The sequence below is a fragment of the Onychostruthus taczanowskii genome, unplaced genomic scaffold, assembly GCF_017590055.1.
Source record: "Onychostruthus taczanowskii isolate IOZ18803 unplaced genomic scaffold, ASM1759005v1 scaffold101, whole genome shotgun sequence".
Lineage (NCBI taxonomy): Eukaryota > Metazoa > Chordata > Aves > Passeriformes > Passeridae > Onychostruthus > Onychostruthus taczanowskii.
In genome coordinates, this window is record NW_024496638.1 from 2,647,717 (window position 1) to 2,664,144 (window position 16,428).

The following is a 16,428-nucleotide window of genomic DNA, read 5'->3' on the forward strand; positions in this document are numbered from 1 at the left end:
TGTAAAACTCCTACAGTGTTGGTATTGCAATGCTAACTTCCATGACAAATTCAGGGAGACGCAAACTGAGGTGAGGCAAGGAGAAAGCTCTTCCTGTCCATTACATCCAGCAGCCTGTTTCTTCCTGTCTGAAATGATTATGCACACTGAACAGTATGATATGCATGAATGTATCTGTTACATGTACTTCTGCATTTCCATTGCCCATAACCTGCTGCCAGTTTCATGCTGACTGTTCAACTCTGTTGAACTCATCCATTTTGAGGAAGACTTTGGTTCTCAGCTATGCTCAGCTGCATGATACAGATGTTTTTCTGACTAAAAGCAGTTCTGACCATTCATGCTCACAGATATTCCCCTTACCATTAATATTTAAATATGCTTTGCCACAAGATGGGGAGCAAACAAAAAAAAAGCTTTAACCATTTAAATAAATCCTCATAAAAATAATTTCAATTATTTTGTAATAGGAAAACACTGACACTCTGATATTCCCTTTCCCTCCCTCATGAACACAGAGCACCTCTCTTAAAGCTATATCATGAAAAAAGGAAATTTTAAAAGGCTATCAAGAAAAAAAAATATTATGACCTTTCATAATCAGAAAATTATTTTTATATGTTTAAAGAATTCTAGACATAGGCTTCCCTGTAAAATTTTAAAATTCCAACACTGCTGTTACAAAGGTAAATTTCTTTCATTATGTCTTGCTGTAAGAATTCTACAAATGATTCCTCAAAGCCAGAAATACTTTGCAAATTGAAGAGCAGGATCAGAAAATAAACAGTAAACAATTACATTTATGGAATAGAGAGAAATAAAACATCATAGCAATAATAGAAATAAAACCTAAAGCTACATTAAATGCACCTTTATGCTTATAAATGGAGTTTTTAAGAACCTCAGCATGAACAGGAAGTGTAAGCACACAGAATAAATACAGCAGGTGAGTGATTCACAGCCTAAATTCCCTTGCTTATTTCAAATTAAATTAAATTAAATTAAATCTAGGAAATGCCATTGAAATGCATAAAAGGCTGAGCACAGACAACAAATTCCAGGCCTACCACACAACACTAATTAAGAAATGCATGGCCGTAAGATCACTCTGAAATTATGTGGTTGTCAGGCAATCCAAAGCAACAGTGTAAATTCAACCCCAAATTTCCTTCCATCTAATAGTGTCTATGGGCATTCAAACCACCAAAGACAGCATCTCACTCTGACACGCTCTCAGACAGAGTCCAGTTGGTTTTGGGTTTTTGTTTGCAATAAAAATTCCCTTGTTCAGCTTTGTATCTGAACATGGACATCCATCTAATTTTGGTTCCATTCAGCCATTTTTTAAAATTGATAATTATAATGTCCCAAACAACTCATAATCCCAAAAGAGCTTCACACTTTTTTCTTCTTTGCCTTTAAAATCTAATAAGCATTTTCTGTTCCCTTGCCTTCAAAGGATGACAAATTAAAGATTAATACAGTGATAGACTATTTGATATTCACTATTTTTAGTTGCATGCATAGAAGTTCAAAGGTGACAACCTTTGCTTTTGAAATCCAAGCACTTGAGAATTTCTGAAAGAAAATTAGAGTAATTATTGCATTATCTTCCAACACTCAGGCATAGGAGGAGCAGAGTTCATTAAAGAAATGACTGGGTATAGTAATTAATTCATTTTAATTCAACACTGTGGGACATTGCTACATTCAATATTAGCAAATACATATAACTATCTCTCTGCTTATCTATAAAAAATTTGCATAAACTAAGACATGAGATGAACCCAGTCTGTTAGAACAACTGAGCAGGTTATTTAAAGTGTCTTTCAGATGTATCTGTCACATAAAGCACCTTGGATCAAGCGAGAAATATTCCTCCAACCATAAGTGATTTAATTCCTGATGTTTTGGAAGTGATTTAATACCAGACCATACATTCATCCACAGGAACTGAATTCCAGCACAATCTTATTGCTCTCAACAGGTTTAAATATGCAATTGGACTTCAGCTAGAGAAACCTGAAGTCTTTGAAATTCACACCAGTCACCAACAGAACTTTGGCTTCCCAGGGTGGGCAGGGAATGTAAATAAAGTGCTGGCAGCACTATTTTCTGAATCTCTTATGGGCTGGTAGATCCTTTCTGACTTCTGCTGATGGTTGGATAATTGTGACATAATCACCATAGAATTTTTGGCAACAGTGGAACAAAAAATTAAGGAAAACAAAAGAAAAAAAATTATAAAAATAAAAGCATTACAATAATGCTGAAGACTAAACTGCCCCACTATATGTCTCTGGTATTGTTGCTTTAAGGTCATCTCACCAGAGGCTGCATTTTATAAAAGAATATAGGATACTACAGATATGAATTTTACTCTTCTTTAGCAAATTACTAACGCATCTGCTGTTTGCAACACAATGGGATAAGCATCTTTGTTACTAAATGTGTCTTGATTGTAAAAATTATTTCAATGACCATAGGTTACATTAAGGGCTAGTCCATCTGGTGAAGCAGCGTTGACACAGTGAGAAAATATTTTCTGTTTTCAGAAACAACAATTTCACTGTTATTCTACCCAAATATCCCTGGAGAACAGACAGGCTCTCTCTGTAAAATTAAGGGGGTTTTCAGTCCTCAAACACATGCCCTGGTAAGGGTACAGTGGATGATGCAAAAACCTCACTTGTTCCTGAGGGAAGAATTCAGGATACATGAGAGATTTCTCTGACAGATTCACTCAAGCAGTGCAGCCCTCAGCTCACTCCCGGTGAACCACCCAGCTCCCACTACACCACAGAGCATCTGCCAGGAAAATGGAATTACACCCCATCAAATCCTAAGGCTAACCTGAAAATCACACCCAAAAGGGGCAGAATTAGCAGAACAGAGCAATCAATACACATTACGGGGTGAAAGCTGTGGGGTAGGTCCAGGACTTGGTGAGCATCCTTTGTACTGCAGTCCCTGTCACAGCTCTACAGGCAATGCAAAATAAACAGCAATTCAAGAGGTGGCTCCCTTGTACTTAAATGCAGGAAAGGAAAAACTGGAGCTGAGCAGAAGAGCAGTCACTTATCCCAGGCATTTTGGTACACGTGCCCTTAGCTCTGAGACCAGAGATGAAGATCAGATAAACAGTATGTCTGTGCTATTTTATTGAAGCTTTTCTCCAATGCTTTGTTCCAGCTATTGAATGAGCAGACTCTAAGAAATCCACACCAGTGATACTGGACAAGCAGCCACTAAACCAGCTGGGCCTGTACTGCAGTGACCTCTTACCTGTAGTGGGACCTCAGTCACATACCCTCTAAAGCAGGGAGCAAAAAAAAATCAAATTTCACCATGAAAAAGTAAGACAAACATTTGAAAACTTCAGAGGCCAACAGTCTTACTTCTGCAGCCTGGCAGCAAGGCACATCCAGTTCACAGTTGGCTCTGAAATGCCACTTGGCTGGGTTCAATCTCTAGGAAAAGGTTTCTTTGTTGTGAAATTTGCCACGTAAATTTTTGTGCAGTTATCAGTAGATTCAAATACTGTAAAATTCTCTTAGTTGGCTCAATTTCTGTATAGCTCTAAAAGTACTGTACATGTAAGAACATTTATAACTCTCTGATTATGTCCCTCATTAGCAAAGTCACATCACGAGATCATTTCTAAGTTATTGTTTCAAGCTTCCTTAGATTTAAGTGGCATTCTCAAGAATAGCACATCTGCTCCTCTATTTTAGCCACTTGCATAATAAAAAGGAGGTGTCTGTTTACTTCAGCATTTGTCATGAAGCATCATAAAATATCTGATATTTTTATATCCATAATCCTTACAAACTGGGCAGCATTTTTTTAGAACTTCAGTCTAGTACAAAAGTAACTGATCCATTAACTACTGAAACATTTTCTGTGTTACAAATACATGTCAAGTAGCCCAAATACCCCTGAAATGTAGGGACTTTTGAGAAAATACATATTGCTATAAATAAGTTAGCATTCTCCCTGTGTCCATTGGCTCACACGAGCCCAGCAGTGCCAGGTAACAGTTTGAGAGAGCACTGGATGAATAACAGCCTGTCCAAAGACGCTTTGGTTTCCCAGTGTGATTTCCAGATATCTAGTGAGAAAACTTAGAATCTATTTTTATGTTCAGTATTGATCTTCACTGCAACCCTCTGATTCCAGAAAATATCCAGTATATGTGGAGGTGAACTGGAAACTTCCAAATCATCATTCAGTTGTTCATGATATCACAGCAAAGCCTTTTTTCCTTTTCCTATTGAGTAACATCAAGTACTACACCCTGTAAATGCTCCTTCTACCTATTTGTCTAATAACAGCTACATTTTTTAGGGGAACACAACATGTGGAACATCTTATTTGTGACAGCCATTGTGCTCTCTGATAAACCTGCTGGTGGATTGCATGTTTCTAGGCACTGATCTTAACTTTTCCTTAAAAGTTTCTGGTTTTTTTGTGTGCTGTGTGGATTCATGACATTTGTACTCATCACCCTTCTCACCCAATTAATTTTGGTTTTTTTCAGTTTGAATGAGGGAAGAAACACACTGCAAGAAGAGATGCTTGTTTAAAATGTGCATTTGCTTAGCTTTTGGGGAAAGAGCACCTACTGGCTAAACCACATCTCCCTGCACTTCAGAAATAAACACAAGAGCAAGTCTGACCAAGGTAAGCCAAAACCAACACACTCTTCTTCAAAGACAAAGAGCCAAAGCCACCTTTAAAATAGTACAAATCCCTGCCTTGTATTAGAGCCCTAAAAAGCACATAAAATGCTCATGGACAGGTGTGTGTAAGAAAGATGGCACCTGGGGAACACAAGAAACACACAGCAGTGAAGTTTCCAAATGGGGGAATAGTGAATAGAGGAATAGTGAATGGATTGAAGAGCAATGGAAGGAAATTTGCTGAGTTTTTGTTCCCTGTCAGGGCAAGAGTCACTAAATGGCTCAGTGAAAATCCAGAGAAGGTGCTGCAGAGGTTGCTACCCCTAGAGTATGAGCTAGGTTACAGTTTGGGGGCAATGAAAAGCTGCATTTTTGCAGTTCCTTGTTGGCGCTTGTCTTTCTGGGATGCTGGCTGAACTGTGAATGCTTTAAGGTGTTCATATTTAAGCAGATAGGCTCTCTGGCAATAGCAGTATGCTTTAGGTGGAACATCCCACATTGTCTGAATGCTGTAAATAGGACAAGTGGCATCAAGAATACACCAAGCATCACTTCCCATTCCAAGAGTTATTCTCTATTGAAGTATGAGGTTCTAGTGGCATCAAGAATACACCAAGCATCACTTCCCATTCCAAGAGTTATTCTCTATTGAAGTATGAGGTTCTAGTGGCATCAAGAATACACCAAGCATCACTTGCCATTCCAAGAGTTATTCTCTATTGAAGAATGAGTTTCTAGTGAAATCAAGAATACATCAAGCATCACTTCCCATTCCAAGAGTTATTCTCTATTGAAGTATGAGGTCCTTACATCATTTACTGTTCTTACTTTCCAAATTTTCCGCATGGTATACATTTTAAATTCACTTACATTCAGTTTCAGCTGTGTCCTTGTCCACAGGTGATTTTTGGGATACTTATTTGCTTGTCTGGGCAACAATGGGCAGGAACTACTAAGAAATTCAGAACTCAAGTTCAGCAGCTATGGTAAGCTTTCTCTGGGACAGCCCAGCAGGGTGTTCATCCCCAAGGCTTTCACACTGCAAAGCTGTGCAGCCTGACTTTGGTCCAGCACACCAAGAGGTCCACGCAGCCTCCTCCCCCATGAGAGGGCGGAGTGGAGAGAACATGCAGCACAGAACATTTAAAACTCCTTGAAACACTACTTTACACTGATGTAAATAGATTCAGGCACGTTTTAAAGGTGCATGCCACATTATTATTAAAGCAGGCAAAAATTATGACAGTGCTCTAAAAATGAGTGTAAGCTGGATGAAGCATTGTAACACAAACTTGCCTGTACTGAGGGCATCAAATCACTGCCTGTGAGGCTGAGGGGCTGGGGGAAGTTATTCTGGCAGAAAGAGCTGTTTTATAGGGAAAAAAACCAATGCCATTTAAAATGGATGTATTACCTGGCACAAAGCATAGCCCATTGCCAAGAGTAACAAATCCAGAAATATTGAATAAGCTGCTTATTTAGGTGTGACTAAATGGTTTGGGAAAAGGAGGAATAGGCTTGGACTGCAGGCTGTTTTCCTTTGTTTAAACGGATTGCTCTGTTGGTGTTGGTTCTGTTGTCACAAGGCATAAGGGATTCAAGGGATTGAGACCCTTTATTACCAGAGAGGCTTGAGCCCATGATTGCACAACCCCTGGGAGCAGCTGCATGCTGGCAGAGAACCAGGGCTCCAGTTGGAGTGGCTGCACACTGCTGAAGTTTGCATTCTGTCTGTATAGGTAAGGCTGACTGAACCAGTAACTAATACAAATGTGTACACTTATGAATGTGTACATTTTTAACGTGCTCACCAGGCTGGTCAGGGCTCTCACTTTGAGCAGGAGGCAAACACAGGGGGTGGAAGGCTCAGATCACCTCTGTGCCTCACTTGAGGTTACCCATCTCTGTCTAAAGAGACGCTTGGTCCATTATATCAAAGGAAAAACCTCATTCTTCCCGTCTCTTCCATTGCTGCTAGTTGTCAAAACTGGTCGCATTTTCCCACGATGATGACATAAATGCAAAGCATTTTGTCACAAGTGCTAAAGAAGAAAATAACCAAGCACCTCTGATGATTGCAGGAGGAAAAAAAGGAAGAAAAAACGAGCGTCAAAGCTTAGGTGAATGTTTTGAAAAAAATTGAGGTTTATAATCATATTTCCAAGCTTACTGAGAAATTCCTAAATTTATTAGTATAAATTACTATGTAGTTTCAACTCATAGCAGACCTTTTGACTTTGTAGACTGCACTCCACCTAGGAAAATTAGACTTTGAGCTCCCATTAAAGTTGAGTTCTAATATAAAAAAACCAGAAGAAATTTCAAGATATCCATGACAGGAAAGAAACATTATTTTGACACTGCAGTCCAGTCACTACTACTCTAAACTATTATTCTGGCTAAATAAACACACCCTTTTAAAAAAAGTATTTTATTTCCCATTCTCCAAATCTTTTCTACTTTTTTTTTTTTTTTTTTTTTTTTTTTTTTTGGATAATCCTGTTCTTCAAATAGATACCCATGAAGTTCCTGATTCAATCACATTCACCTCTCAGTCATTCTCTTAAACTGGTTTCCCCCCACAAACAGATCCAGAAGTTTCTCCATAGTCATGGTTTCATTCTTGTGGAAAACCACTCAGAAAGAAAAAAAAAAAAAAAAAGAAAAAGGCAGAATTGTAAATAAAAAACCCTTCTTACATTGATGGTCCTCCCCAGCGTCCCATAGAACATCCACACTGGGTCAGCTGATTTTTGTTGGGGAAAAGGAAGATAATGTCCATAGGAAGCCAGAGCATTGTAAGTCCTGATGGAACCCAAACAAGTCATTCCCCTGCACAGGCTGCAGTGACAAAGAGCAACACAAATATCACTTTATACACCCCTGAGAGCTTGGACATGAATTTGCTATTATGTGAACTCCTTCAAGAATAAACATTAGAGCACCCAGGCTCTCCACACGTTAGTGGGTGTTTTCTCCTTTCCCTGGGACAGCCCAGTGAATGCTGAGGGGGTGAGATGACATTCAGTTTAGGCAGCTAGAAAAAACAAGAGATATTTTATTGCCTGGCATGAGGTTTTGCAAACTGCAAATACGTAAACAAATAGAGAAATAGAAACTGCTTTAATTTGTTACTGAGTCCCTGGTACTTACAAATAGTCTGGCTCCAAAGATAAAAAATGCAAGTCAGCTCCTTAAAACAAAAAGTTACAAGGAAGGAAATACTTAAGCTGAGTAAGGTGCATTTAAAACTGTGTTACAATTTTGTGCCAAATTATCCCTTGAAAAAAACCAACTTGTAAGAAACAAACATGTAAAGCCACAAATCCACAAGGAAGGTTGCTACATCTCGATTTGTTAGAATTAGATACACAATAAAACATCTCCAAAATTATCAAATTCTGTTGATTAAAGCTAATGCTTTTCTTAATAAGAGACTGTGGAGTTTTTTCTACTCTGCTTAAAGATTGAGATAATTTGCCAGTGCACATGGTGGCTTTGAACAGTCAGAGCACAACACATTGGCTCAAATACCACAGCAGCCTCTCCTTCTATCACCTGTTTATAAAGAAAAAGCACACGTGCAAGGAAACATTTAGTTTTTCTCAAGCTTTTTTAACAATCCCATTTCCCTCAGCACAGTTCTTCTAAACTTAAAACCCATGTAAGAGGGGAAAATGGGACAAACATTTGGCACTGGCATTTCTTCCCTAAAACTGACAAAAGTCAGAGAAGAAACAAGTCTACCACCTGTACCTGGCACAAACTGATTTAAGCTGCTGGCACTGAAATCAGAAACGGGCTTACAAGATTTATTTTTAATATTTCTGGAAAAAAAAAATATATAAACAACCAAAACAGGTAGCTGAAAACACACTGCTCTAACTCGGTACAAGTAAAGGAAGATAACACTTCAGAAAGGAAAAAAAAAATAATAAAATCAAGTTTTCTATAACAAATGGAGCCTTGTGTCTGCACCTCCAAGCCATTCTTTTAAAAGGTTACCTGTGACTCTTCCTGGGCAGGTAGGTGGCCCACACACACCCTTGGGCCATTTCAGCCACTAATTGGGCCATGAGTGATGCTTTGTTTCTCTTTGCTGCTATAAACATAGTATAGAAACCCCTTTCCTTCCCAGCAGTGCACTTAAAGTAGAGTGTGCACCAAAATACATCCATGCATTTCCTTTGTATTAATTCTGAAGTTTTCGTAACAACTTTTAGTTCAATTAAAAAAAAAAAAAAACCCAGAAAACAAAATCAAAAAACAAAAAAAATCAACAACAACAAAATCACTGAAGGGACAGAATGCAGCATGGATCCAAACAGAAAAAATAAAAAAAGGTTATGAAGAAAAGCTCAGAGGTTGAGAAGAAGGAAAAATAAAGAAAAACTGTCAGTTAACTACCACATCAGGCAGGCTGTTCACATGAGTTCCTATTTCAGTGGCTCAAAGGCAACAGATACCAACCATAAGTGCAATGCAACCAGAAGTGAATGACCAAGTCTGTCTGGTTTGAGGCTGTGCTAAGAAAAACATTCAGAAAGGCGATATAAACAGCTGGTGTAAATGGTCACAGCCCGTTTGGCAGCAAGTAAAATGCAATAGTTTTCCCAGATGTGGGAAACAATTGCTATCATTTGGATACAGAAGTGCTCCACTACAAGTTTGTCAGCTGCATTAACACTGGCCTTTTGTGAAAAAAGCTGTTGCAATGCAAGATCAGTTGGTGTCACCTGTGTCCTCACATCTTCAAATCCAGGCAGGTGAGAAATCCCAAAACCTGCCAAATTCTGTTCCTCACCAGCCACCATCACTCACCATACACCTGCCACGATTCAGTCATTTGTCATTTTTATGGAAACCACAAAACCTGACAAAGCAGGAGGTGTCTGTAGTGTACAGTACACAAAACAAATGTACACTGGTTTGCATGTGAAATTTCTAAACAACTCCCTGCATGTTTTGCCTAATATTCTTAGGGATCTGTAGTCAAGAACCATTGTAAAAAAAAAAAAAAAAAAAAAAAAAGAAGACATCCCCCCACAAGATATCTGGACATGGGTTGTGTTGGAAATGAATGTTTTAAGGTTGCTTATAAAAGCACCACCAAAGATCTCACCAAAAGCAGATTTAGCACAAAAGTGAAAGCATAACAAAATTTGCTGGCAAGGTTTAGTCTACTACTTATGGATGGTTAAAACACACACAGAAAAAGCAAACTAAAATCTAAAAACAATCAATCTAAAACCAGAATAAACCCAAAAAATTTTCTGTGTGAAGGCTGCCCCTGACCACCATAAGTTCTCAAATATTATGGAAAGTGGCCTGGCAACTACATCAGTCAATTCCTTCAGGACCCTGGGATGCATCCCAGTGTTTCCTACAAACCTGTGCACATTCAGGCTCCTCAGGTGGCCATGACCCTAATCTTCACTTCCAGTGGGAGGGACTGTGCTCTCCCCATCCTGCTGTCCATCCACCCAAAGGTGTGGGAAGAAGGGCTGCCTTTGAAGAGTGAAGTAAAGAAGTTGTGAAGTAGCTCAGCCTTCTGCACACCCGTTGTAGCCTCTGTGTATCAGAGGAGGTTCATCTCCTTTGACCATTCCTTCCTGATTAACTCCTCTGCAGAAGCCCCTCCTGTTATTCTTTGCACCCTTGCAGGTTCAGTTCCAGTTTTGCCTTGGCCCTCCTCACCCCCTCCCCAGACCATCATACTCCTGCCAGATCACCTGTCTCAGTTTCCACTGCTTGTGCATTTGCTTCCTGCCCTTTAATTTCACCAGGATTTCCCTACTCCACCACAGCTTATTGCCTCGTTTGTCCCATTTCTTGCTCCTGGGAACTGCACTCCATGGAAAAATCTAAGGATCTGCCACCTCTGTTCAGCTCCCTTGTCCCCAAGGGCAGTGTCCCAGTCATGAGGAGCAGTCCATTGGTGTGCCTTTGCTATGGCACATTCACAGCTGCAGGCACACAGATCTGTGCTGTATTCACAGCTGCAGGCACACAGATCTGTGCTGTATTCACAGCTGCAGGCACACAGATCTGTGCTATATTCACAGCTGCAGGCACACAGATCTGTGCTGTATTCACAGCTGCAGGCACACAGATCTATTCTATGACATTCACAGCTGCAGGCACACAGATCTGTGCTGTATTCACAGCTGCAGGCACACAGATCTGTGCTATATTCACAACTGCATGCACACAGATCTATTCTATGACATTCACAGCTGCAGGCACACAGATCTAAAGAGAATGTACAAGATCTACACCTGTTAAAAACTCTCCTCAAACTCAGTAAAGCATTCACACCAGATGCCTTTGCATCCTCTCAGCAGGCTGATCCTTGAGGGTTGGGGCTATCAGCCCAGAAGCTGTCATTGCCATTTGTCAGTGGTTCTCTAAGTACAGCAGAAGCTGGAGTTCTCTGGCTCTGGCAGGTGCTCAGAGGGAGGTGCTGAGCACAGCCAGCTCTGCTCCAGGGGGCTCAAAAGGACCTTTTAGGAGTGCTGTTTATAGGGCTTTAATCACAATATTACTCCACCCTGCCCACAATTTGGGTTGGTGACTCTCTAGGAAAGTTTGATATAAAAAATGTTATTCCACATGGGTTGTTTGTCAGTCAAGAAAAGTCATTTTCCAAAGCTGTTTGATAAAAAACCAATCAGGAGCTCATTAGACAGTGCTAGTCCTGGGAACAGAGAGTGTTTCCAAAAAGCTCCAGAGGAGCTCAGCACATGTGCTGTTCCTCAAGACTGAGGCCTCACAAGCATTTCTCAGATCATAGTGTGGCCTGGAGGGGGAAAGGCACCACCACAGGCAGTAATTCAAATAAAACATCCAAAACAACTGCTTCAAACTCAACTACTTGTATATACAAAGAGCACACATGCCCCAGAATTTTTATTTCTCTTATATTTACAGAAGTCATAAATCCCAGTTTCCTAGTAAAGGGAAAACCTTCACCCGTGATTTACAAAATCTAACATTAGATATGCAAAGTAACAGAAGCCATCTAAGACATATCAGGGCTTGCAATGTTACCATATGTGGATTTATGAAGAATATGTTTTGGAACATCAAGAACTAAAAGAAAATATACCAATAACAAACAGATCACTAATCCACTTGCAGCTCAGCTTTTATATGAATAATTTCAGAGAGATTTAAGGAAAATAGCAGACAACAACAAGCATAACTGCAGTGACAGTGATTTAGAATAATACTACAATTGCCTTGAAGATGTAATTAGGAGGGAAAATCCCACTAACTTCAGATCAATAGGAGAATGAAAGAAACAAGGAACACTGAAAGAAGTTAAAGTCCTGAACAGAAAAATATTGGAACATATGAATATCCATTGAAGATATGAAAATGCAAGCCAGCATCTGGAGAAGATATTTGTATGTTCAACAGAAAAGGAAACCTGAAAGCAAGAGATTGTGATGTTCCAGGTAGAGGGAGAGAAGCTGATTGCAAAGAGAATTTGGTTTGGGAATTGATAAAGGAGCCATTCCACATGAATGAAAAAAGAAAACCTCACTATAGAGCTCTTCTACACCCTCATGGAAAATATAAAATTCTAGTCTGATCACGTAATTTACACACATATGAAGGTGCCAAGGGAAACAGTGAGGGTGAAACAGGTAGAAGAGAAAAAAAGAAGGGGAGTCTCTATACTACTGCAATAAAATAAAATTTCAGAATAGTGTTCAAATGAAAAGATGGAAGCCAGTAGTGACATTCAACCTTAGAGATGATGCAATCATCTACTCTTTAGAAACACAGAGATGTAGAATATCATTGATGTTTTAGAGAGACACTACACAGCAACACACTATAGACAAAGTCTCATATATGAGAAAAAATGATAATGAACCTTGCTGTCCACCATCTAGTTTTATGGGCCCATTGTTGTAATCCATCTACCCCAGCGTGCTGATCCATTTCACTCGAGCATACCCGTAGAGGTATAAACAATCTGCAGTCTTGTGAAGGCTTTTAAACTCTTATTTTTAGCATCAAAGACTTTGACTCAGCATGAGCAGAAAGGTTTTTAAATCCTTGTCCTTTATCCCAGAAGTATTTGCTGCTCCAGAGCAAGACTTTATTTAGCCCACCATATTGATATTAATTTCCAGTGCTGCAAGCTGGGATGTCAGTGTACATTAACACCTGATCTATAAAGGGAAGGCTGAGGTCTCACTGGCAGTATTAGTCACTGTGCCCTGGGAATGCAGGGGGTTTGTTTGTGCTCTTGGCTCAAATGTCTGAGCTAGACATGCCTCCATTCTTAACAAAACATACACACAACTTCAGATTCATTAGCTGGAAACACTTCAGGATTAGAAACTTGCTCCAGCTTCTTTAGCAATTCCTAACCTCCATGATACAACTACCAACTTTAGTTAGCAATTAGTAACTTTAGCAATTCCTAACTTCCATGATACAACTACCAACTTTAGTTAGTTATTAGTAACTTTAGCAATTCCTAACCTCCATGATACAGTTACGAACTTGAATTAGCAGTTAGTAACTTGAGCAATTCCTAACCTCCTTGAGGCATTGATTCCTTTTGAGAGGCAAGAGGTCAGCACAGTCTAACAAAAATACAATTCCTTAAGCCATGTATTCTTTGCCTGTAGGCAAGTAACTTTTTTTCCCTTTTTCCCTCTTTTTTCTTAGGGAAACCCCTCAATAACTTTGCTTGTAACAAGAAGGTGTTTTAGTTCAAGATCTGTGGTGTCACTAGCTTCACAGCTAACTGGAGAGCTCACAGAGAAATCAGTCTCCTGTTGAAGTACTGAATTTGGTTTTTTTAGGTTCGCAATTACAACAAATCCCAAGATGATTGCTCAAGTCTCATTGGTAGTTACCTGGCTGCTCCAGAGGTCAGTAGGTGGCATTTCACTGCCTCCCCTACTCTGTTTCCTCTGCTCTCACCTACAGCTACTTGGATCTCTCTATTATAACACAACCATCAGAGTTTCCCCTTTATATCCCATATTGGTCTTCTACAGCTTTACATCCAAGCTGCTCCGAAATTCTCAGGAATTCCCATCCCTAAACACATTTCTTCATAAATTCTGTATTTCTAACTCTATTGGCATCTCTTTTTTTTGTGTCCCCAGCCCTTTTTTGCTGTTGTTTTGGTCAAAAAGTGGTCAAGTAGCACATCCTCTACTTCCAAAGAGAGGTTTTATTTAAATGGAAGGGAAATAATAGAGCTGGTGTTTTCTGTACTGCTGCAACTGGACAGCGGCCAGAGTTAACTCACCAGTAACCCTTTCAGCATAAAGAGCATTTGCACTTATTTGCTGACGTTTCTTTTATAGTATTAATTGCACAATAAGTTGCTGAACTCTTACACATGATCATAATGAGCACTAGGAAGAAAAGGGAAAGGAATATGGTGTAATTAACGTCAAGTCAAATGAAAAATACAACATCAGACATAGTTTCAGTGGAAATAAAAAACTGTGGAACCCTTTCTTTAGTGTTGCCAAACAATTCTCTCTGTTTAGATACCTGAAGCAGGACCTTCATTCCATACAATTAAAGCATCTAAGCCTATTTTATCATCAAAATATATTTGATTATATCATGCAGACTTTCTGGCCATGAAATTTATGACAGCTCCCCAAAAGAAAACCACCTATACATTCTATAAATTCTTGAGTATCTGAAATGTTTTCATTACCAGGAGATAAAAAAAGTGAATTTTCAGAAAAAATAGAGAATATTTAAGGTTGATATAAGTGTATTTATAATATTATATTTCAAAAAGGTACAAAAGTATCCCCTACAATCTACAAAAAGGAGATGTATAACAGACCAGGGAATAAAAAACTGTCATTAAACCACTCAGTCTCAATAAGCTTTCTGTTGGATGATATAATCTACATCTGGTGCTTGTTGAACATGCATTTTCTGGGAATGTAAAAAAGCCCCACATACTGCTAGAAGAGATTCTGTGTTTCATTAAGTCATTTGATAGGCTGAGGGTTTTCTCTCCATCTCTAGGCTATCCAGGTGCTAGGAAAAAGCTACCTACTAGTACTAGGAAACCACAAACACACATTCCAAGTCATTAAATCTCATTTAAATCCTGCTATGCCAACACACAGAGAAAAATAATTGACTTTCATTTAGTTAGTCTGGAGTACATTACATATCTTTCCTAGGAATTAGCTGAGATTTCATATGAAGTCTCCTGGTACCTGCAATTTGAAGTTTGCATTTCCCTAGCCCCATTCCTTCCTTTTGCCATGTTCAGGTAACACTGCAGGTGTGTGTGTGTACACACAACCCCAAGCCTTTCCTACACAGCACCATTTTTATAAATTCAGATACACATTCCCAACTGTCCCATAGACATAACTTCAAAGCACTCTTTCACTTCACACCTCTCAGGCAGTTTTCTGTGGGAAATGATGGAACAGGAGTCTTGCTCTTCAACCAGGTGCAGGGGAGAGAAGCAAAATAAGAAAAACACACCACGTTTCCTTTGCAACTTAAAATATTAAGGGGATCATTTTTCTTTCAGGATCTATTGGTCTTTCCGTTATCTAACATTCAGGGATTTTTTAAATGCAAATAGTTTTTAGAAATTGAAAAAGAAAAGGAAAACTGTAATGAAGCAGAACTTAGGGAGTATAAAGACTGGATGACTTGCAGGCCTCCACATGCAAAGCATTATGAAACAAACACATGTATTTTCAACCTCAGAATGCAACTCTGAGAGAGCAGTGAAAGAAATAAGCCTTTCATTCATTAATTTGACAAGAAACCATGACATGAGATTATCCATGACTACGAGAGGCACATTTTCAGTAATGACAGGCATCTGAAGGGGATTTCAGGCTGTACTACAATTTACACAGATCTTGTTTGACAGTCACAATTAATGACTTGTAAAATCACAACCAGAAATCTTACTTGTATTACAGACTTTTCCCTGAGTATTTGTCAATATTTGGTGCTTCAGGTACCTGCAATTCAATCTCTGAGGTTTACAAGTAATTCCAGGTTCCCAGACTAACACATCTCCCACCAAAGATCTCTCTAAAATAGTCTCTGTTGTAAAAAATCTGTTACACAGTACTCAGACTAAAAAAAAAAATTATTTCTATAGCCATAAAATTATTTTTACATTGCCATAGCAGTGCTAAGGACACAGCCTATCAGAGAATTTCAGAGATATGTGAAGCCACAAGGATGTCTTTATGCCTTTTTCTACATCTTACCTACACCTCTGTCTGTCTTATGCACATGAAGTTAACACCTCCCTGTGTGCTGTATGTTAAGAAACAAGGCAATATTATCTGGCCAGGGGCATTCACACACAAACCAGGAGCAGCTTGCTAAGTCTGCAGAAGTACAATGAGACAGACCTACAGGTTCTTGAATCAAGATAACAATAGACAATTTACCATTACCTAGGACCTGGAAATAAAACTGGAAGAATAAATACATATTAAGGTTCTGCTGGCTGGGCTATTCAGGAAAACTTTAAAGTAATGACAATGATGAAAGGTGCAAACACACAAAACAGGAACACAGTTCTTAAACTATTCTGGATGTGTTACAGGAAGCCAAGGAGAAAATATGGGATACACATTCACGTGCATGTGTTATAAAAGAACTGTTTCTTTATTAAATTGAAGCCCCATGGGAAAGGCTTTTCTGCTTCTAATATAATTAATCCCCACAACTCTTTTTTAAGAGCAAATGAGTAAGC